At 46.1% G+C, this 23,067-nt stretch overlaps 1 protein-coding gene across 11 annotated transcripts in view; it reads right to left on the reverse strand.

The window, feature by feature from the left end:
• The window catches only part of TLN2 (talin 2), a 7,472,684-nt gene that overhangs the window by 3,497,893 nt on the left and 3,951,724 nt on the right, over positions 1 to 23,067 (reverse strand). The window lies entirely within an intron of this gene.

The following is a 23,067-nucleotide window of genomic DNA, read 5'->3' on the forward strand; positions in this document are numbered from 1 at the left end:
CATTTTTGTATTTACATTTATTTGAACAGGGATGTCAATTTCAATAAAAACATTACTTGCAAATAAAATGTACATATGACAGAAGCATTGCCTGGATGGGTGACTGTACAACAGAACAAAAATGAGAATAACCTAATGGATCTTGAGGGTGTAAACAAATTAGTACACAGACCAGGGATAAAAAGTGACTTACAGCGGTACAAATAGCCTAGGGGGATAAGTGATGCAAACTAACAAGGGGTACTGTAGCACTGCACATATATAAAAAATGACATTATTAAGAAGCACTGCATGGCTTGTTCGGAAGGGTAGCAGAAGCAGATTTGGGAGCTCCCTCCTTGTCCAGTAGGTGAAGTTTAAGTTTGAAGAGATCCACAGACTGAATGGCATTCATGGTGATGTGTAGCAGGTTTAAATGGAGCAGGGTAAGTAGGGAGAAAGAGCGAAATTAAAAGGGGGCAAGAGGCAGTGAGGCTAAGAGCAGAGCAGCAGCGGACTGACATGGTGAGTAGAAAGGAATACAGTCAACCAAGTACTGAGGAGCAAGACCATAGATAACTTTGAAGACTAGGAGAAGGAACTTGAAAAGGTAGCGGTTGTGCGCAGAGAGCCAACCATCACAGTGTTGGTCGTATTTCGTGCAAATGCATCCTGGTGCTGTGCACTAACTGTCAATTATTTTGGGGTATTCAACTTTTACGGTATATTTATTTCTCTCTTTCAAGAAAGTCAAAGTTCCACTTGATTTTTAATTTTTCAATTTTATTTTAGGTATTCACCCTCATTTTCTCTCTCTCATTTCTGTTTTTCTCTCAACACGTGTTTCTCCATTATATTTCCCCATGGTTCTTCAGGAGAGAATTTTATATTTCTCCTAATATATTCTCTCTCACAATGCTTGTTTCAGTCTTCCTCTATGTGTTTGTATATAGGATGCCACCTTTATCCAGTTGGTCATGAAGGATACGATTGTCCTTCTCCTTACTGCGATAGAAGTGGGGGAGCATCTGGGTAGGTCTTAGAGAGTGTGGGGAGTTAAGCTGAGGAATAGGTCTAGAGGGAGAACAGAATACAGAGGATGGCCATGGAGTAGGTATGAGAAGTAGTCGAGTTTTTCAGAGCACGAGTGTGGAAATTAGAGTTTTTCCTAGAGTGGTGACCAACAAATGGATACACCTTTCGAATGCTGAGAAGGTTAATGCAAGCATCAGAGGCGTGATTACTTTTTGTAGTCCAAAATTGCTATCAAAGAGGGCCCCAAGGTTGTGAGCCTTAGGCAAGGGAGCAAGATAGTCATGTGGGAAGGAAATAGGGGGATAGCGTTGGAAGTCGGGAGAAAGAAGACTTCCGTTTTTGAAGAGTTCATGAGGCAGCAGAGAATCGTTCAGTGACAGATTGCAATGAGACAGATTGCAGTGAGAAGGTTGATAAAACCATAAGCAAGCCAGGCTTGGTCCCACCACAAAAGGGCAAGTCCAGATCTAAATGCTTAATCATGTCCCTTCTGAACAAAACCACAATCAATTTCTAACATTTTCAGCCTCAATGCGAGCCATGAGGCTGAAACATGTCTGGGGTTGCTTCTGGTCTTTCTTTTGAGGTGGGACCAGGCCTGACTTGCATAGTCTTTACCCTACCTGTAATGGCTTGGAAGGCTGCTCGGAGCAATGCCTGCAGCATTTAAATTGAATTCAAAAACTTCCAATTATCACCTCTTTTGTGTTGCTATATTCACACCCGAGTGGAACAGATATGCCGAGCGGTGGGCCCTGAGGCTTCTGGACCTAGAGACCCAAGCTACTCCTCACTGAAGAAGGTCAATGAGACTGAAACATATCTGGGGTTGCTTGTGGTCATACAGAAGAGAACAAGCAGTTTGGGCAGCACTGCCGCTTTTGAAGTGGCATCAAGTCTGATATGCATTTGGTCTTTCCCTTTTCTGTAACGGCTTGTCAGGCTGAAGAACTATAAATCTGAGGGGTTGCCTGGAGCGATGCCAGAGTTTAACAATAATTCTAAACCTTCCAGCCATCACTTCCCTTGTTTTTTCCAGATTTGAATCAAACCAAAACAGATGCCAGTGGAGATAGAGATGTTAAACAGCTCTGAGAGACAAGGGCATGTGAAAGAGACTAAGTTGTTGACTGTTTAAGGAACAAACAGGAAGCTGAGAGCACAAGAAAGGTTAGCGCTGAGAAGGATGTGTGTTCGGTAGGAGAGAAGCAGTTGAAAGTAGAAGGGTCAGGGGAAGAGACAGAGGACAGATTTCAGGTGGAAGAGGACAGTTAAGAGTGAATTTTAGAGGTAAAATAGTGAGCAAAGTCATTAGCAGAGTTGGTCGTATTTCGTGCAAATTCGTTCTGGTGCTAACTGTTAATTATTTTGGGGTATTCAACATTTACAGTATATTTATTTCAGTTCAGAGTGAATTTTAGAGGTAAAATAGTGAGCAAAGTCATTAGCAGAGCGAGAAGTGCCAAAGGATATTACCTTGGGTGATGTGAGCAAACCTTGGAGAGTAGATGAAAGTTTGCAGGGGTGACTGTGAAGGGGGGGAAATTAGGTTTGTGAAGCAGGAGAATTTGACAGAGTAGCAAGAGAATTCTTTTAGTGCAGGAGTATGCTCAGGGTCCGGGATTTGCATCAGCATTGTAGGTCATGGTGCATGTTCTTTTTGGGGGTCTGGATTTGAGGGGATCCAAGGCTCAGGACAGGGATTGGAAAATGTCAATATGCATGGATGAGAGCATTCATCAAAGATTGTTTGTTTGTTTTCAATGTTTTGTATGCACTCATAAGTGCATAGTAAAAGTCAGTGAAAGTCAGCCATAGTAAAAGTCAGAAGAAGCACGGTCAATGAAAGAGGTATGAATATGAGAAAGGGACAGGAGAGAGGTCCTGACATCATCAAGGTAAGGGGCTATAAGATCCTGCTTCACGTTCCTCTTGGTCATTGAAGAGGCGAGTGGAGGAGTGGAAGGTGTGAGAACTGAAAAGTTTAAAGTAAACAATGGAGTGATCAGATGGAGAGGGGTCAATGGGGAGTTCGGACGAGTGTGAAATGGAAAGACAAGGTGAAGATAGTTTCCACCATAGTGGGTAAGCTGGCCGTAGAGGGAGTGGTTAGATAGAAGGAAGTTAAGTTCAAGGTGGGAGGTTGCATAGTTGGGAAGTGACTCAAGAGAAGGTTCAGGTGAGGGAACAAGGTATTTGAGGGGGAAATGGGGTAGATAGAGCCACAACCCACAGGAGTAGGAAGGAGGATTTGAAAGGAATAAGTTACTTACCTGTAACTCCTGTTCTCCAATGTTGCTATCTGTTATAGATTCACATGCCATTTGAATACTGCCTGTTGTCAGGCTCGGAATCCTCTGTAACATTAAAAGTAGCTTACATTTAATTTAAATTGTAAAACTGCTGTCACTTTAGTGCTCTATTACAGTCATTTTGGGTCACATTGCCCCACAGCCAATAGAAGATAGAGGACATCTTTAGATTTGGCAAAGCACATGTGAAGTGGCAATATGAGCCAAGACGAGCAATAAGCGGGGATGGAGGGAGAGTTGCATGTGAATGTGTGAACAATACCAATTCTGAAGAACAGGAGTTACAGGTAAGTAACGTATTCCTTCTCCAGCAAAGGATCTTTCATTGATTCACATGCTCTTTGAATATATTACAAAGCAGTACTTAAGAAAAACCATAAGGCGGGAGGCAAGGCTTACCTGGAGGAAACATTCAGCTCACCCAAACAGATTGCGCAGCACCGTTTGTCCGACCTTTGGCACCTGTCACCATTTCGCCTTCCTGCAGTGTTTGGAAACATTGGCGCCTAGGACGCCATTAATGTTCCATCATGTTTTCGTTTCAATGTGTTTGCCTGGTCTAGTCTTTTTCAATATGGCCACCGCTGTTCATATGAACGCCGGTCTGCAGCTGTTCGTTGTGTTGCAATCCGGCAGTTTTTTCTCCTTTCGGGTAAGACGCTAAGTCATTTCTTTTGTGTTTCCTTCCGCTCTTGCTTTCCACTTGATAGCCTTGACAAGCCTTGCCTTGTCACTCTGCTTTCTGCCTTGCCTCATATTTTTCCAGCCTCTGATTCCCCTCCTCGCTACGGAGGGCTTCCTGCTTACCTTCCTCTCCTTTTTGCTGAACCGTCTCCAACTGCTCTTAGGATATCTCTGCTGCATCCTCGGTACTTATCTTGCTTATCTGGCAATTACATCGGATCCTGATCAAGCTAAAGGGGGATTTTTGATCTCCAACATGGTAGGAAATGCCCTTGCGTGGGAAACTCCTATGGTGACTTCTGCAAATACTGTACTAGCTGATTACAGTGCCTTTGTTGGACTCCTGAGGCAGACCTTTGGAAGTTCGGAAGTAGTCTATGCTGCCTGTGAGACTCTTCTTGACATTCGACAGGGGTCCTCGGGCCTCATGACTTACATCTCGAATTTCCAACGTATTGCCACCGGATGGCCAGAGGAGGCACAATACACCATCTTCAGAAGGGGACTTCATGAAGAGCTCAAGAATGAACTGGCTCACACGGCCCATCCTGTGACTTTATCTGACCTCATCTCATTGGTCCTTCAGATTGATTACCGGCTTACAGTGCGAAAGGCAGAACAGAAGAGAGACCAACCCATGGTGCCACAACCCCCTACTCCGACTCAGTCCTTCTCCAAGACAGGAGAGTCTTAAAAGAAGAACCTATGCAGATTGGAGCTACTAGAGGACCCTTATCACCCTCGGAAAGAAGACACAGAAGGGAGTTGGGCCTATGAATGTATTGTGGATCGAGTAGTCATATACTCAGGGACTGTACCGAGATCCCTCAACGAAGGTCAGGAAACGAAAGACCCCGGCCTTAGAGGGGATCGCCGGGCAGGGGAGGAAGCATGGTCCCTTGTTCACTTCTCATTCCTTTGCATTGAACAGTGCAGACACATGTCTTGTTGTGGTTCGAGTAATTGTACAACTACTCGAACGAAAGGTAGAGGCACTAGCCCTAGTAGCTTGCAGAGTGGCTGGGAACTTCATGGATACGCTGTGGGCTGAAAATGATTTTTGACCATAAGGAATCCCTGCAATTCGACATAATAAAAGCAGCTCACTTTCCAATCATACTGGGTATTCCTTGGTTACAAAGACACTATCTGTTGATTGATTGGAATAAGAATAATCTTCAATTTGGCTCGGAATATTATGCATCTAAATTGTCTCTCCTCCTCTCTTGGAGATCCCACAGTAGAGGAGTGTGTAGTCTCCAACACCCCTATCACGGGAATACATTGTATACCAGTCCAATACCAAAGATTTGAGAAGGTATTCTCGGACAAGATTCCCAAGGAATTACCCCATCATCTCCCAGAAGATTGCGCTCTTGACTTGATGCCTGACTCTTTGGTTCCTTTCGGGCACATGTTTTCATTACCTATTCCAGAAAAGAGAGCTCTTAAAGAATATCCGGAATAAAAACTGAAAAATGGTCTTATCCGTCATTCTAAGTCACCAGCTGGAGCCTCACTCTTTTTCGTACCGAAAAACGATTCACAAGAACTCAGACCTTCTGCCTCATCTTGAGTTTGGCGGTAACCCTTAAATGCGGTGGTAACGCTATTACTGCCGCATTTAAGGGTCTGCCAAATCACTGGCTTGGCGATTTACCCCCAGCTCTGAGCTGGGGGCAAATCCGCTGTGATTTTGCCAATTTTCTGCGCTATTACCGCTGGCGGTAATAGCGCCGGCGGTAATAGCGCCAAACATTCCCCAATGGGCCCAATGGGGAAAGGGGACTTACTGTTCCGCCAAAACCATGATCCAGCACTAATAGCGCTGGGGTGTTTGGCAGTAGGGCTAATAGCCCCGGCGGTAATACTGCCGGGGTTAGCGCCCAACTCGTGATGAGGCCCCTTGTATTGACTACAGATGCCTCAATCGAGTAACCATAAAGGACAGTTATCCCATGCCCCTCATAATGGAGATCTTAGAAACAGTCCAGGAGGCCAGTCATTTTTACCAAACTCGACCTCCGAGGAGCGTATCATCCTTTACAGATTCATCAAGGGGACAAATGGAAGACTCATTTTGGACTCCATAGGGCCATTTTGAATGTCAAGTCATGCCATTTGGCCTGGTTAACGCTCCTGCGGTGTTCCACAGATTTAGTGACCCGTTGTTTTTGGATCTGTTGTTCCAGTCAGTTATTGTTTACTTGGACAACGTCTTGATCTTCTTTCATTCATATGATCTTCACCAAAGATGAGTTACAGAAGTTTTAGACAGACTAACAAAGAATCAGCTTCTGGTCAAACCAGAGAAATGCCTTTTTGATGTCTCTTCTGTACCATATCTGGGATTCATCCTGTCAGATCAGGGAATTGCAATAGACCCACACAAGGTATCTGTAGTCCTGGACTGGCTATCTCCTACCTCTGTTAAAGAGGTGCAATGATTCCTAGGACTGGCAAACTTCTATCGAAGATTTATCCCAGAGTTCTCCGGGACTGTACTGCCTATTACGGCATTGCTCAACAAAAATGTTCAGTTTCTATGGGGACTGGAAGCAGAAAACGCATTTTGTCATTTTAAAGATATGTTTTGCTCGGCCCCTATTCTCAGACAACCCATTTGTGGTAGAGACAAGCTGTTCTGAAACAGTATGTGGACAGTTAGGAAAATCCAATTGCCTACTTCTCAAAGACCTTCACCGCGAACAAACTGAACTATTTGGTTATTTAATAAGAGCTAATGGCGCCGAAACAAGTCTGCATGGACTACATCTCCTACAAGGAGCCATTTATCCATTTGAGATACGCACAGACCATAGGAATTTACGGGTTCTACAGCAGATGAAGTGCATGAATGCCAGACAAGCTCACTAGGCTTACTTCTTTGCGCGATTTGATTTTATGATCACATACATCCCTGGTACCGAGAATATACTTGCTGATGGTCTCTCCGGGATTTGGTCAGTGGGATTGACTTATGCTTCCAAGACAGAACCCCTTTTCTCTAGGAATACATTCCCTTGTGTTGTTTCGTCGTTCTTACAAGAAGTAAGAGATGCCTCCTCTATGGTGAAAAACCAAACATACTTCTCTTCTATGGATAAGAAAGAAGGTCTTCTGTTTTATAAAAACCGGCTAGTCCTGCCAGAGAGAGCACTTCAACAAAGAGCCATGTCTTGGTGTCACGAGGGACTTAAAGCAGGTCACAAAGGTTACGATTCCACTTTGGATCTCATTCGTCAGTCTTTCTGGTGGTCTTTCATGTGCAAGGACATCTAGAAATAGGTCCACTCATGTTCTGTATGTTGTCAATGTAAGTATAGGACGGGCAAACCTATAGGTCTGTTGGAACAAAGACCTTCTCCTACCAGACTCTGGGGTCAGATATCCACTGATTTTGTAGTTGATCTACCACCTTTACGGGGTCATGCAGCTATAATGGTGGTAGTCTATTTGTTCTCTAAGTTGGCCCATTTCTTTCTCCTACCGGGGGTACCATCGGCCTCTGAAACAGCCAATAAGTTCTTTCGAGAAGTGTTTCACCTTCATGGCTTACCGGAATCTATCACATCAGATTGAGGAACCCAATTCACCTCTAAGTTTTGGAAGACATTATGCAGACAACTCGGCATTGAAAGAGCCCTCTCATCTTGTTATCACCCCTTCAGTCGAACAGGCAGACAGAGATTAAACGCCACTATGGAACAAAACCTCAGCCGTTTCGTAAATGATGAGCAAGACAATTGGGTGGACGTCCTACACACAGCCGAATTCACCTACAACACCTCCATCCACATGTCCAGCAGGCAGAGTTTCTTTTGTACCTATGGATTCCACCCACGATTCCTACCTCTTTCTGTACTCCCCATCACGGCTATCCTGACTATTGATACCCTCTTGAGAGACTTATCCAAAGCACACTGGGGTGCTGGAGACCTGTTAAAAAAGAAAAGAATACCAAACCAGATCTGACACACACAGAAGCCCCACGCCGGAGTGGGAGGTGGGATACGAAGGTTTGGTTGTCTACCAAATTCCTGCCCAGGTAGATCCATCCCTCCAAATCATCACCTCGATTCATTGGACCATTCGAAATCATAACCAAGATCAATCCAGTGGATTTTCCGTTTAAGACTTCCTCCATCCTTAAACAGATTGCACCCTGTTTTTCATTCCTCTCTGTTGCACTCTTTTACCCCCAAACATGGTCGCAAAAAAAGGAATACCATTCAAGTTCCATCTCTTGAACCCAAGGAGTACGAAGTTTCCTAAATATGTGACTCCCACTATTGTAAGGGAAGACTTCAGTATCTCGTGCATTGGAAGGGCTATCCTGATTCAGAAAACTCCTGGGAACCCAAGACTTACATCAATGCACCACGATTGTTACGGCGATTTCATCGCCTTCATCCTTGGAAACCTGGGTATACAGAGAATAGATTTTGCCTTCCTGGAGTGTTTGGAAACATTGCCACGTATGACACCATTAACGTTACATCACATTTTCGTTTCAGCATGTTTGCCTGGTTCAGTCTTTTTCAATATGGCTGCCGCTGTGCATATGAACGCCGGTCTGCAGCTGTTCGCTGCATTGCAACCCTGTGGGTTTTTCTCCTTTCAAGTAAGACGCTAAGTCATTTCTCTCGTGTGTTTCCTACTGCTCTTGCTTTCCACTTGACAAGCCTCTTCTTGTCACCCCGCTTTCTGCCTTGCCCCATATTTTTCCAGCCTCTGAATCCCCTCCTCGCTACTGAGGGCTTCCTGCTTACCTTCCTCTCATTTTTGATGAACCGTCTCCAACTGCTCTTAGGATATCTTCGCTGCATCCTCAGTACTTATCTTCCATCAAAGGACTCTCTCTGCTCCTTCTTCATCATATCCTTCAACTGGCAAGTACATCAGACACCTCATTTTCTATGGACACCGACTGAAGGGTTTTGTATGCCATTTAAGGCTTTTTCCCTTTGTTTTTGGTATACTCCGGGAAGGAGTCTCTTGCTTGAATTGTTTTACCAGCGGTCATAGTGGCATCATCTCGAGGACCGGAAGTCTTCCCGAAAGAAGTGTGATTCACCACCGCCAGACGACCTTTCTGAGGAACTCTCCAGTGAAGACTCAGGGGAGGAGAAATCACCCATTTTGGACAGGCCAGAAATGAGAAGCAGACACAAAGGTATAGTTTTTCACAGTTTCAGACATGTTTATTAAACCGAAATGGGTTGGATGAATGCCTCTCTATCCCCACCCTAAGGAGAGTTTCCCTGCCTAGGAAACTAAAACTAAAGATCAGTCTGTGTCAAGTCATTAAACTTATGAATTGTCCTTGAGTCCAAAAATATTCTAATCTGGTCCGCATACTAGAAATGTGTATGGAAATGTCTCTGACTTAGAGCTGCAAAAATTGTGCATAATCATAAGTAAATTAATGAATCCAACAGAAAAGACTTTTCGAAGGAGAAACCCTTGGACCCAGAGGATGGATGGTTCCTGTTAGATATCAGGCTGATTAGGTCGATGGGCGCAGCGCTGCAACAGGCAGTGTAAAGCGCGGCAATATAATGCAGTTCAATAAGTCAGGAGCGGAGACGGAGATGTCTTGACGGTTCTTTAATCAAACACGAACTAACTAATGGGTGGTAACCCCGCCTCCTCAATCACGTGGGTCGCAGCCCACACACAACTGCGATAAACAGATGACTATTCCTCTAATCACAATAACAACAATGAAGGTAGGACATGACATCTCCCACCTCCTTAACAAAGCACTTTACCAATGTTCAGTTGACCTCTTCAATCCATCTCGTGGGTCTGCGGATGACCCTTTTAGATGGGCTGTGCACAGGTGGGGTCTGGTTCAATGGAGTGCAGTCACTGTCACTGCCTGTGTCATCCACGTCTCTTTCCTCTTCATGATACTCAGAGTCTATATCTGAAGAGTCATCTGGCAGTGTCATTGAAGTGCTGACTGGGGTGTCAGTGCTGTTAAATGTCCGGAAGAAAGATTAGTTCCTGGTGACCGTGCCCTGTGGGCTGGCTGCAGTTACCATCGAACCCTGGATGTGAGTTACTGTCATGGGGTTTGGCTTGAAAGCAGGCATGTCCTTTGTGACTTGCTTTTGCTGTACTACTACTTGATCCCGATGTGGATTCGGCTCGGTCTAGCTTGTCTCCTTGTATCTGCACATTCTTTCATTTTGTCTTTACTCTCTCTATCTTTGCTTCTGGCATTCTTTGTGTGCATGGCTTCAGCCTTGGCTCATGTATAATGGGGGAGCCTTGTTTTGATGACACGTCCGAACATTAACATGGATGGGCATTCACCTGTTGAGCTGTGAGCGTGTTTCGGTACTCCCGCAGCAGTGTGCAGATGGCTTACATGAACGATCCATTTGTGATGGAACAAATCTAGAGAGTGCGTTTGAGATTTCCCATGAAGCGTTCCACCATTCCATTTGCTTGTGGCCATAGTGGTGTGACCTTGTGGTGCTGAAACCCTAGGTGTTCTGCAAACATAGCAAAATCATTCCCAGTGAAAGGAGGTCCATTATCTGACTTGACTCTGGAAGGAATGCCGTAGTCAGCAAATGTTTTGTCCAGCGCTGGTATGACAGCTTGAGCACTGGTCGAGCGGATCAGGTGGACTTCTGGGAATCGCAACATTTCGTCTATGATTACTAGCACATATTTGCCGTTTGCCAGAGGTCCAAACATGTCTACTGCTACCTCGTCCCACACCTGCAGAGGCATCACTGATGTTTGAATGGGTTCGGGAAATGTGCGAGGTGCTACCGCCTGGCAAGGTAAACATTTCTTTAATAGTTGCTCCACCGGTTCGTCTATAGATGGGAACCACACCTTTGTTCTCAGTTGTCTCTTCGTTGACACTATCCCTCTGTGTCCAGCGTGTGCAATGTCCAGTACCTAGTTTTGTAGGGCTGCCAGAATTACTATTCTGTTTTCCTTCAATAACAGGCCTTCAGGTGATGTGGACAGGGTGACACGGACGAGTTTAAATATGCGAAAGTGTTGTTCCTCCTCCGTGGACAGGAGCGGTGCCCCTCTTTGTCTGTTCTGCCACTGGTTTGATTTTAAACATGATTGTACCATCTGGAGTAGTTGTTCCTTCTGTGTCGCCTCCAGCAACTGTGTCTTGGTGATGGACTTGGGTAGTGCACTGCTGATCAAGTAACGTAGATATTGGTTTGCTTTGTGTGATTGTCGTTCATCTTGAGCTGGAAGTGGATATCGTGACAGAAAATCTTCGAGATTGTTGTCCTTGCCTGGGTGGTGGATTATTTTGAATGAGTACTCTTGTAGCCTCAGACCCCATCGGGCAATTCGTGGTGGCATTTTAGCTGTTGGTTTGCCATAGATGGTGGTGAGGGCCTGGTGATCTGTGATTATGGTGAACGGTCGCCCGTATAGGAACCAGTCATATTGTTCTCATGCCCATACTACTGCCAGGCTCTCTTTTTCAGGTTGAGAATATGCACATTCTGTGGTGGAGAGGCTTTGGCTTGCATAGGCTATAATTCTCCTTGGGGAGTCGGGTGATGCTCCGCGCTTGGATTGTGCTAAAATTGCTCCTAACTCAACTGGGCTGGCGTCTACTGTGAGCTCCGTGTCCAGGTCAGGGTCATAGTATGCCATGCATGAGGCCGTTGCGATTCGTCTCTTAATTTATTGAAATGCCTCTTCGCAGGTATTAGACCATTTAAATTCTTGATTCTTCCCAGTGAGCAGTCTTAGGGGTGTGCTCACGGATGCAAAGTCTTGGATATATTGAGTGCAGTAGCTCGCCATTCCCAGGAATGAGCGTACTGCTGAGACTGACACGGGTGTAGGGGTCTCTACCAGTGCTTGGGCCTTTTCTGGGTCTGGTTTTAGGCCATCTTTTGAGAAAATATGTCAGAAGAATTTGAGAGTGGATTTGCTAATCTCACATTTGTCTCGGTTGAGTGTGAGATGGGCGTTCTCGAGCGCCATGCAGACTCTCCTCAGTGTGTCATCATGGCTGTCTTGCGTGGTGCCGAAGATTAATATGTCGTCAGAATAGTTTAAGCAGTTGGGAATGTGCTTTATCACCTGGTGTATTTCGTTCTGAAAGATTTCCGCAGCTGAAGATACCTCAAAACTGAGTCTTTTATATCTGAACAGACCCAGATGTGTCGAAAAGGTGGTGATGTATCTTGAGGCAGGGTGTAACTCCAGCTGGTGGTATCCTTTGTTTAAGTCTAACTTTGAAAATACTTTGGAACCATGCAGTAAGTGCATCATATCAGTCATTCTTGGGGCAAGGTGTAATTCTCGCTCTATGGCCACGTTTGGTGCCCTCATGTCGACACATATTCGAATGCTGTCTTTGTTGTCCTTCTTTGGCACAGGCACAATGGGAGACACCCACGGAGTTGGTCCCGATGCTGGTTATATGATATCCTGCTGTAGTAATGACTGAATTTCGTCCTCCACATGTCTTTGTATGTTGAGGGGTATACCCCTGTAATGTTGTGCCGTCGGCGGGATCTGTGGATTGAGGTGCAGCTTTACTTGCTTATCTTTCAGTTTTCCCAAACCTGTGAATATAGAAGGGAACATTTTTGACATCATGTCTTTTGGGTCAGTCGTATATGCCGACATTATTTGATACATGATTTGAATGAGTCCCATTTGAATTGCAGATTTGAAGCTTAGGATGCTGCCGCCTGGTACATCCCCTTTTATGACATAGATTTTGATCTTTTGACTCTTGTCTTTGTATTGACAGTGAGCAGTAAACATCCCTTGGCAATTGAGTGGCTTGTTGGATCCGTATGGATAAATCAATGTATCTGCTTCTTTCAGTGCTTTCTTGTAGGTGAGTAATTTGTATGTCTCGTCATTTATGACATTGACCGTCGCTCCCGTGTCAATTAGAAACTCTTTGTTTTGTCCATTTACTTGTAGTAGCAGAGTGGGGTTGTATTCTGCGGCTATGCTATTCCCGATAGCATGGACATATCCCCTTTTTCTGTCTCCGCTGGACGAGGATGACTGTGACTCCCGTCTTCTGTGAGGTGCATTTTCTAGATATCTGATCTTTTGCCTGGAGTGTCGTCTTTGCGAATCATGTCTGGTGCTGGTGTGACTTGAGTATTCTCTTCTTTCTTCCCACCTTCTTTCCTCTCGTGGGGTGTCACGTGACAAATTCTGAGATTGATGCCTGGAAGCTGTGGGCGAATGTCTCCTGTGAGATTTCGAGCTTCCCTTTGCCGAGTTTTGATCTTGCCTCTGTGTGTCCCTGTTTGTTTCCGTTGGCTGGAAGAAGTTGATGCTTCCACATACTGATTGAAAGTGATTTTCACCTCCACACTTGTCACAGTTGTGTCCAATGGCAGGACATGGACCGACATGTGGAAATTTAAAGCCGCAACTGTAGCATTTCTTTTGTTCTGCGGGGTGAGGGTCGCTTGATGTCCTGATGGGGCATACCGACGCAGTGGAGGCAGACTGTGTAATTTTGATGTTTCCTAATGATTCCGTCTGTTGCATGAGAGCAGAATCAGCTCGTGCGAGTTGTAATATTTCCTCGAGTGTTCGGCTTTTTTGAAGTAACTTCTTTCTAAATTCATGTGACGCGCAGCCTGCGATGGTTTGAGACTTGAATGCTTCATCCGTTGAGTATCTGTCGAAGTTGCAATATTTTGCTCTTTTCCTTAGACGCATTACAAAATTGTCCATATTTTCGCCACTTTCCTGTGTGGATGTGTGGCAAATGTGTCGTTCATAGTCAACATTTCGCAGTGGTGCAAAGTAGGCGTTTAGTGCATCAATGATACCTTGGAAAGTGTCTGTGTTGGACTCAGGCATTTCAAAGACGATGTCACGTACTACTGGGCCCAATGAATGGAGTAGGATACCTCTCAGTCGGCGCTCCTCCCTTACCCCTGATGCATCTATGTAAATGTGCAGTTCTTTGAGCCATCTGGCCCATCTGGGGGCGAGACTGCTGGTGTCCGCCATGTCGATTTGGTGTCAGAGCTTGTAACTGTAAGGATTCTGAACCACTATCTTCCTTGTGAGTGGCTTGGCGAGGTGTGGAGCTGGAGGAAGGGCTCAGGATTCCACTGTCTGGGTTGTCTTCAGACATGGTTGATTTCTACCAGATTGTGGCAAAGCCCTGTTTGTATGCAGGTATTACTTGGCTCAGTAGGATGCAGATGCGTAGAGACTGTCAGTCTGCAGTTCTGTGGGCAAATGTGGCCAGATAAATGAAAATTTCTTTCTTGGCGAGTCACCGTGCTTTTATTAGAACGCGCACACGTGGTTTTAGTTGGAGCGCATTGAATGTTGCAGATGGATACGCTTTGAAATGTTCCTGCACCACTTCCGGGTGCCTGCGTAATGATTTGCTGGTTCCCTCGTGTATTACGCTGTGCGCGTAGCACGTGTGCCGGCTGTCTCAGGCTGCTCATGCGAGTGCTGCCTTGTGGGGCCGGGGTTCCTTACTTGTATAATTGCTTGTGTCGCGTGTGTTGTGAAACAGCTCCGATGTTTGAAATCAGGCGAATTATGTTAGCTTCAGTGTCGGAATGGCTTGTTGTCTTCCCGGGGCTCCGGTGCCGTTTCACACGAACCTCGTCGCCATTGTTAGATATTAGGCTGATTATGTCGATGGGCGCAGCGCTGCAACAGGCAGTGTAAAGCGCAGCAATATAATGCAGTTCAATAAGTCAGGAGCGGAGACGGAGATGTCTTGATGCTTCTTTAATCAAACACAAACTAACTAATGGGCGGTAACCCCGCCTCCTCAATCACGTGGGTCGCAGCCCACACACAACTGCGATAAACAGAGGACTATTCCTCTAAACACAATAACAACAATGAAGGTAGGACATGACAGTTCCCTTCCCCTGGTTTTTCAGGCAGAATGGCAAAAGTGTCTCTTTCAAATACCAGTTTCTTGATGTTTAGGTAGGATGCGAAAAGTGTATCTTTCTCAAATACCAGTTGTTTGATGTTCAGGTAGGATGGCAAAAGTGTCTCTTTCAAACAACAGTTTCTTTGGCTCTTTAAATTATACAAACAATAAATTCCATAACATTCAGCTCTTCCTTGGTTTCTTTGTACTGGATTTACAAAAGGGTCTTATAACATGCACCCACGTCTTAGTTTCTTTGTACAAGAATTCTTATTTAGATTAAACATTCCACACAATGTTTTATTACATTTTTCTTGTGCTTTGATGGATTACCTGATGTGCTTGATAGACTCCCTGGTCTACTTCTCTGCCAGATATTTTACAACATGGGTAAATTTCCTTTTTACAACTTGAGTGGACCTCCTGGTATACTCCCCTGCGAGGAATCCGCTGGTGGGCTCTTCAGATGGTGTACTGCCCTGCCAGGTATGTTCCCACAGTTTTAACGTTCTTATTTAGTTGCAAAGTGCCTGGTCTATTTGGCGGCCAGGGCTTCCGTTTTACATCTTCCGGGAGGATAGCTCAGGGGCAGCACGTTTGTCTTGGAAGAAAGACAATGCATAGCAACATAGGTTTGAATCCCGGACTTGTGCTTAGAAACTGGTCTCCGGTATTAAGCATGTTATAAAATAATAATTATAATCTTTGGTGGATCTCCTGGTATACTCCCCTGCCAGGTATCTTGCCACAATGTGTTACAACTTTCTATGCTTTTGGGTGTACTGCCTGGTATACTCCACTGTCATGAATCCTTCTCCGGGGTCTACAGATCGCCCAGTGTACTTCTCTACCAGCTATCCTCCTACACTCCAAATGTCAACTGCCTGGTATATTCCTTTCATCAGGACTTCTTTTCAACTTCACTGTCCGTTAAGCATGCCACAGTTGTATAATTTCAATGCATTTCTATTTTCTTGCTTTCGGTAATACTTGTTTCAACCTTTCCCACATTGATATCTCATACATGCAGACTTGTTCATGTTTTTTCATTGTACTTTATCTGGTCTGTATTCAAATGTTCTCAATTGATTTACTTGTGTAAATGGTTGTCATTATGCCACGGGGTCCCCAGTGTCTCTGGGCAGACTCACTGGTACTTTGCAGTGTTCCCAATCCGTGGCATGTCTCTGCAAGAAAGCTCCCTCTCTGGGATGGCCTCCTATGCATTGCAGACCTTCCTCCAGCATTCCTTTCAGCTCTGCGCTCACCTGCCGGCTTCTCACCGTAACCCGGAATGGAGAATGCAGCTTTTTGGAACAGCCGTATCTATGAGAGCTCCTCTGCTGCACCCGGCACTCTGGTAGTCCTCCAAAAGTGCCCACTGAATCCTGCCTTCCTTCCTGCCATGCCAGTATGATGGATGTTCCGTCAACAGATTCATCTATGGTAATCCTATCCACAGTACAGCCGATCTTCAGACACTTTTCTGCCATCAGGGGGCGCAGCACAGCTCCCGGTCAGCTCAGTCCGACACCTCTACACACTAGAAATGACATTGGGGCTATTATATGTCAGGGTGCCGTTTTCCCTGTGACCTCTGGTCTACCCTTTTTACATAGCACTCTGAGGGTGAGGGACCGTGGAACCAATGGTGTACTAGATATCCGCCATGCAAGTAGTAAGTGTGATGAGTAACCAATAGGAGGAACTTACATCAGACAGAACATTGCCGAAAGGTAAGCAATTTGTTTTTCTAATTAATTGCTTCCACCCGTTGACTCCTCATCTATGATAGACTCCCAAAGCAGTAAAAAGACCTGTAGGGGGAGGCAGGAGGAAGCATTGACAGCACCTAGACTACAAAACTCTAGAAGACCACTCTACCAAAACAGCCATCCTGGCCTGAAAGAAAACCCAAGCTGTAATGCTTAGCAAATGTGTGCATAGACGCCCACATAGCTGCCTGTCAGATGTACATGACACAGACTCCACTCTGCAGGGCAGAGGTGGCAGCCACACCTCTGGCAGAATGAGCTCTGAGACCTTCAAGCACATCCTTTCCAGCCAGTTCATAGCATTCTGAGATGCAGAGAATGATCCACCTTGACCGGGTCTGTTTGATCACAGCTTGTCAGCATGTCCCCCAGCATAACCAAAGAAAAGATGGTCATTTTTCTGGACTCTCTTGTCCAAAAGACGTAGTAGCTGATGACCTGCAACAGGTTCAGCTGATGCAACTGTTCTGCTGCCTTAGAAGGGTGAGGCGAAGAACACAGGAAGATGGATCTTTTGAGAAAGGTGAAAATCCAAGACAACTTTTTGAAAAAAGAGGCTCTGAATCTCAATGTCAAATTCTCTTTGATTTTCTCAAAAAAGGGAGGTTTAACAGAGAACTCCTGGAGCTCAAACACCCATCTTGCAAAAGTGATGGCAACCAGGAAAATCACCTTAAGTGTGTGCAGTCTAATAGAACAGGAATGGAGGGGCTCAAATGGAGCTCCCGTTAGGAATGTCAAAAACAAAATGAAATCCCATGCCAGAACCACAAAACTGGCGTGAAGGAAACTGGTTAAACAAACCAACCTTATAAGAACTGCATAAGAGTGAGGTTTGGGAAGAACAAGCCCTGTTCCAGGGACCTGTTTAAAACCGAAACAGCAGTGAGGTATCCCTTAACAGTCCTGATCTGCTGGACTGCTTGGTCAAAGGACAGCAAAGCATTCAAAACTGGGGCTAACGGACGGGATAAAGGGCCCAGATCCCTCTCTGGCACCAAACTGAATATTTACACCACATGCAGGCATAGACTTTGTTGAGGAGCACATCAGGGGCATCCTCCGACAAGTCCCACTCTTTGTACCTCCTCAGCTTCTCAGTAGCCAATCATGAACGTTCAGGCTGCTGAAGTTCGGGTGGAGAACCTGCTGCTTCCCCCCGATTGAGAACGCAAGTGGACTCTCCTTGGAAGGTGCCAAGGAGAGCAGATGGACATGTCCCGTAACTCTAGATACCACGTCCACTGGGCCCACTCTGGAAGATCAGGATTAACATGGTTATGAATAGGCCCAATCTCCTGACAACCAGCAAAATGACACGGATTGACGGAATGCATAAAGGAGGTTAAATGTCCATTCAACCATCGGTGCGTTCCCAGAGCTCCCTCGCAATGAAATTCACTGGAGGAGAACAACTTGCATTTCCTGTTCACACTGTAAGCGGAGAGGTCCACTTGAGTTCCCACAAAGGAACAGATCTCCTGCAGAATTCCTGACAGAGCTCCCACTCGTGGGAGGTCGACGTCTGTCTGCTCAAGGCATCCGCTGTGACATTCTCACTTCCCGCAAAATCGGCAGCCATCTGAGAGATGCCGTTTCCCAGAGCCCTGAAGCACAGTCGCAATGCTTTCCTGCATAGCAGCAAGGACCCCACACCACCCTGCTTGTTGAGGCAGTGCACAGCAACTGTGTTTGCCGTTAGGATCAGCAAAGTCCTGCACTTCAGAGAGAGGGTGGCAACCAGGGCCAGCCTTTTTGCTCTCAGCTCTAGCAAATCGATATGTTCCTGAGCTTCTGAGGGAAACCACAGTCCACTCACTGTTCCGACATGTGGAGTGCCCAAACTTGTCAGAGATGCATCGGTAGCCACTGTAACTTGGGGCCAGGGTTGATGAAACAATGTATCTCTCAGTAAGTGGTCTCTCACAGCCCACCATGCAGGATCACAAGCCACCTGGTCTGAAGCCTTCAGGTGGTCTGACATGTGGCCTGTAAATTGCGACCATTGGCAATGGAGGAGCCACTGAAGCGATCTCATGCGCAGCCTCGCCTTCAGGACCACTAGGTTGAAGGCAGCCATGAGGTTTAGTAAGTGCCGAAAGGCTGAGGCAGGTATTTGCCTTTGTGATTGGAGGAGACTGACCTTCTGAGAGATGTTTGCCACTCATCCCTCGTGTGGGAATACCCTGCCCAAGCGTGTGTCCAAGATTTCTCTGATAAATCTGAGGGACTGGCTTGGTGCAACTAGAGACTTTTTGAAGTTCAGGGATAAGTCCAGGCTGTGCAACATATTGCAAGTGTGGAACAGGTGCTCCAACAACAAGTCAGGGGACCTCCTGAGACGAGCCACAGCAACTGCAAGCTGCTTGGTTCAAACCCTGGGAGCTGAAGAAAGATTGGAATGTCAGGACTTTGAACCGGTATTGATGTTGGCCCACCATAAGCCTGAGGTACTTCCTGTGCTTCCGATGGGTAGGCATCCTGAATGTCCAGTGATTCCATCCAGTCCTGCAGAATGAGGGCTTGCAGGATCTGGGCTAGAATAACCATCTTGAAGCTGTCCTTGAGAAGAAACAAACTCAGCAGCTGCAGATTATCGGCTGCAAGCCTGTCCTCCTTCGGCACCAGAAAATTGGTGGAATATCAACACTTGCCTCATTCCGATCGCAGTCGCAGTTCTATCTCACTGGTTGAGAGAAGTTGGCAGACCTCCTACAGGACGACACAATCCGGAGGCAAGGTGTTGATGCAAGGGCCATGGCCCAGAGGACATTGTGAAAAGGAGGCAGTAGCACTGTTGAATGACCTGCAAGGCCCAAGCACTGGACGTGGTCTAGGACAATTCCGTGCTGAGCAGGGAAAGATCCCCCCAACCCCCACAGGGCAATCATGGCAGAAGACCTCACAGAGGTTTCGCCCTTTGTGAACCACAGATGGAAAGAGAACTTCACCAAGTTACAAGAAGTGTTAATTGCACGAAGGGCTAGACTGCCCGATGCAAAAACATTCTTCCCATAGGCGTCCAGACTATTACTCTCCCTGTCAGGAGGAAGAGAAAGAAATGTGGAGGACTTCAGCCACGGCCTGCACCACTAAGTTCTCAGGAGAGGCATGAGTCGATAAGAAGGCCAGATCCAAGGGGGCAGGGTGATACTTTTTAGCCAGCCCATTGTCAACAGCAGGTGCAGAGGCAAGGCTCTCCCACAACCGTAGTACAGGGGCCTCCAATGCCACATTGAAGGGCCCCTCTTGGGGCCTTCATCCAGGTTGTCCGTCAATTTGAATTGAATCTTGGAGCTGGATGGAGCAGAAAGCCCCAGGGTCTCAGCCACCTTAGCCATCAGCGTCTGAAAAAATTCTGAGGCCTGACAGGGGTTGGGAATATATAAAGGGCGCCTGGCGGAGTCCTGATATGCCCAGGAGGGTACCTGTATGTAAAATGCTAGAAATCAGGGTGAGAAATCCGTAGACAGCTGTCAAGTTTTGAAGCTATTTTATTTTGCCTCCAAAACGATTTTGCACAGATGAATATATTTAAACATTTACACGACTTTCGATAAGCACGAAAGTTTTTTGGACAGACATTTCTTTTACAGGGGAAATACAGGTGAGTATCGTCCTCTTCTATTATCGAGGAACAGTTTCCACAGTGATGCACGAGTATGCAGTACAGGTGAGTGGTGACATAGGATTTTCACAGGGTGTGACCCAGGACTGTGGTAGGTCCAGGGGTACTAAACACAATAGTGTACACAACACTATCTATAAACACATATACACAGGGGTTGTGCCACAAAACATCGACACGGAAGTGTTTCGGCCAAACGGGGCTGGGTGAGAGCCCGAGGTGATAGTGGCCTTCATCAGGATGATCACTTGATAGTGGTGCTGTCTGTACAGGTAATCAGTGAGGAAGGGATAGCTGTCAGGATCTCAGGAAATAACCGGACTCCAAGCACAGCGTCCCCGCTGCACCGCAGCAGACGGTAAGCTGTTCCTTTGAAATTCACCTCTAGTGTATTTTAGGCACTAATCAGCCATTTTTATTAATATCTTAATGAATCATTTATTTCCTGAGTAGTGAAGATCTTTGCCACCTGTTCACAGGGGGCCATGGGTGTTGTGCTCTTTTCCCAAGCAGTAGAGGAAAAGCCGGTGCAGATCTGAAACCGATATCTGTCACTGCAATCCGCTCATGGCTTGAAGCCTGAGGCCTACGCCGGGTTTGGCATGGCGAAGAAAAAATAAAAAAAAAAAGGCTCTGAGATGATAGAGTGCCCCCAGCATGTCCATTGCAGGGCACATAGAGGCAGACAGAGCAAACCTGGAGCCACACTGCACCTCCTGGTGGCAGAAATGTTTCTAATGACCAGCTAGCTACGCTGTGGATAAGATCATAGATGAGTGTAGGATTGACACAGTTTACAGGCTCAGAAAGTAAGTAGAAGCTTCTTTTTATTCAAGATATCCATATGATCAAAAGAAAAAAAATGCCAAATTGGGCAGTGGGGGGGTTACTTCACCCCTTTCAGTTCAGCAGGTCTTCTTCTGGTCCAATATTCTGCAACACGGCTCTTCTCCCTTCTTCTAAGGGTCCTCATAGGTCCGCCAGTTCTCTGGCTCTTCCACAGGCAGTGACACGTCCTGAAAGGCAGAAAGTTAATTTCCCTTTTATAGCTCCTCCTGTCTGATGCAGCCAATCACTCTCCTCCTTCTTGAAACTTACCAATCCCTTACTCCAATATAAGTCATGCCCCCTGTCTAGGCCCCCATTCTCCCTCTTGTGTCCTCCTGCTCCAGAGTCTGTTGGCCTGCCTCTCCTTTCTACTGTGGGATCCCCCTTTCTCCTTTCTATTGTGGGATCCCTCGTTCCTTTCTGGTATCCCAGGTATGATATGATACAGGGACATCATTTCACCAAAATGCCAGGGGTAGTGGAAGAGACATCACATGACCCTTGACCTCTGATGACATCATAGGAAATTATGTCATTCGACCCCACCCTGAAGTGACATCACTGGAAGCGATGGAACACAACCTTTCACTCCTTGACAAAACAGAAAGTGGCATCACATAGCATTATTTCTAAGTACACTACAAAAAATATGGTTACCATATCACTGCAACGTGATATACATTTCATACAAGAATGGATCACCATGTGTACCGTTAATATCAGCGCGTATAAGCCCATATTACCAAATCACTGTGAATGCAAGCAAATGTCCAAGGCCAAGCGCTTCATATAGAACAAATATACATACAATATCACCCAACATGTGTTGGTATTCATTTATCAACTTCAGCAGGATGAAAGGGTGAGTTGACCTTGCTGGGAGTCGAACCTGCAACCTGCAGATCACACACACATGGCAGTAGCCAGCACTCAACCCACTAAGCTATCTTACCGGCTATAGCTAACAGAAAACTAGCCACTCCGGAAACAAAGAGCCACATGCTGCTGGTCACAGCCCAGGAGCCTCAATTAAAAAAAAATATATATATATATTTTTTTTCTTTTTGTTTTAGGGTTAGCAAGGGAGACCTCAGGGGTCGCATTTGCGACCCCTGGTGACAACTAAATGACATCCATTATATGATATGGTATATGATGTGGCATTTATAATGCATCTGTACACAAGTGTTTCTAGGCGCAACAAGACAAGGAGGGGGAAACAAAGGGAGGTCAAAATAACAATCTTACTAGGCCTTGTGTCATTCAGATCACACAAGTACGGGGAACAGGGAAGGGGAGAAGTGCCAGGGGGAAGGGGAAGGGGGAAGTGCAGTTACTCACAAGTGCAGCCAGCGGATAGCTCATAAGTGCAGAGAGAAGGGACTGTAGGGTTGCAGATACAGACCCTAGGCAGTGCGAGGGCAACTGGACAGCAGGAGCCTGGGCCAGAGTTCAGAGGGTGACCAGTGCGTGGAGCAGTCAGATGCATCAGCAGGGGAACAGAAGAGAGAAAGCGCAAGCAAAAAGGAAGGTCTTGAGTTGCTTCCGGAACTAGAGGTGGTTCTGCTCAAGTTTGAGACAGTCAGGGAGGCTGTTCCAGAGGGGGGGGGCCCAGTTGAGGAGACAGATCTGCCCCCAACTCTCTGCTTGGAGAAGCGTCTGGCCCTCAGAGAGTTGGAGGTGAATGAGCGGAGAGCTCGAGAAGGAAGACGTTTTGGAAGATAACGTTGTAGGTAAGCGGTCTCAGGCCCCAGAAAGCCTTGTGGATGATGCAGAGGGTTTTGAACTTGATCCTTGCAGCAAGGGGGAGCCAGTGAAGAGATTTCAGAGCTGGAGAGGTACGATCCCTGCGCTAGAGGCCAAGGACAAGTCTTGAAGTCCTGTTCTGGATAAGTTGTAATGGTCGAAGAGTAGAAGCAGGAAGAT

The sequence above is a fragment of the Ambystoma mexicanum genome, chromosome 11, assembly GCF_040938575.1.
Source record: "Ambystoma mexicanum isolate Mex_15411 chromosome 11, UKY_AmexF1_1, whole genome shotgun sequence".
NCBI lineage: Eukaryota > Metazoa > Chordata > Amphibia > Caudata > Ambystomatidae > Ambystoma > Ambystoma mexicanum.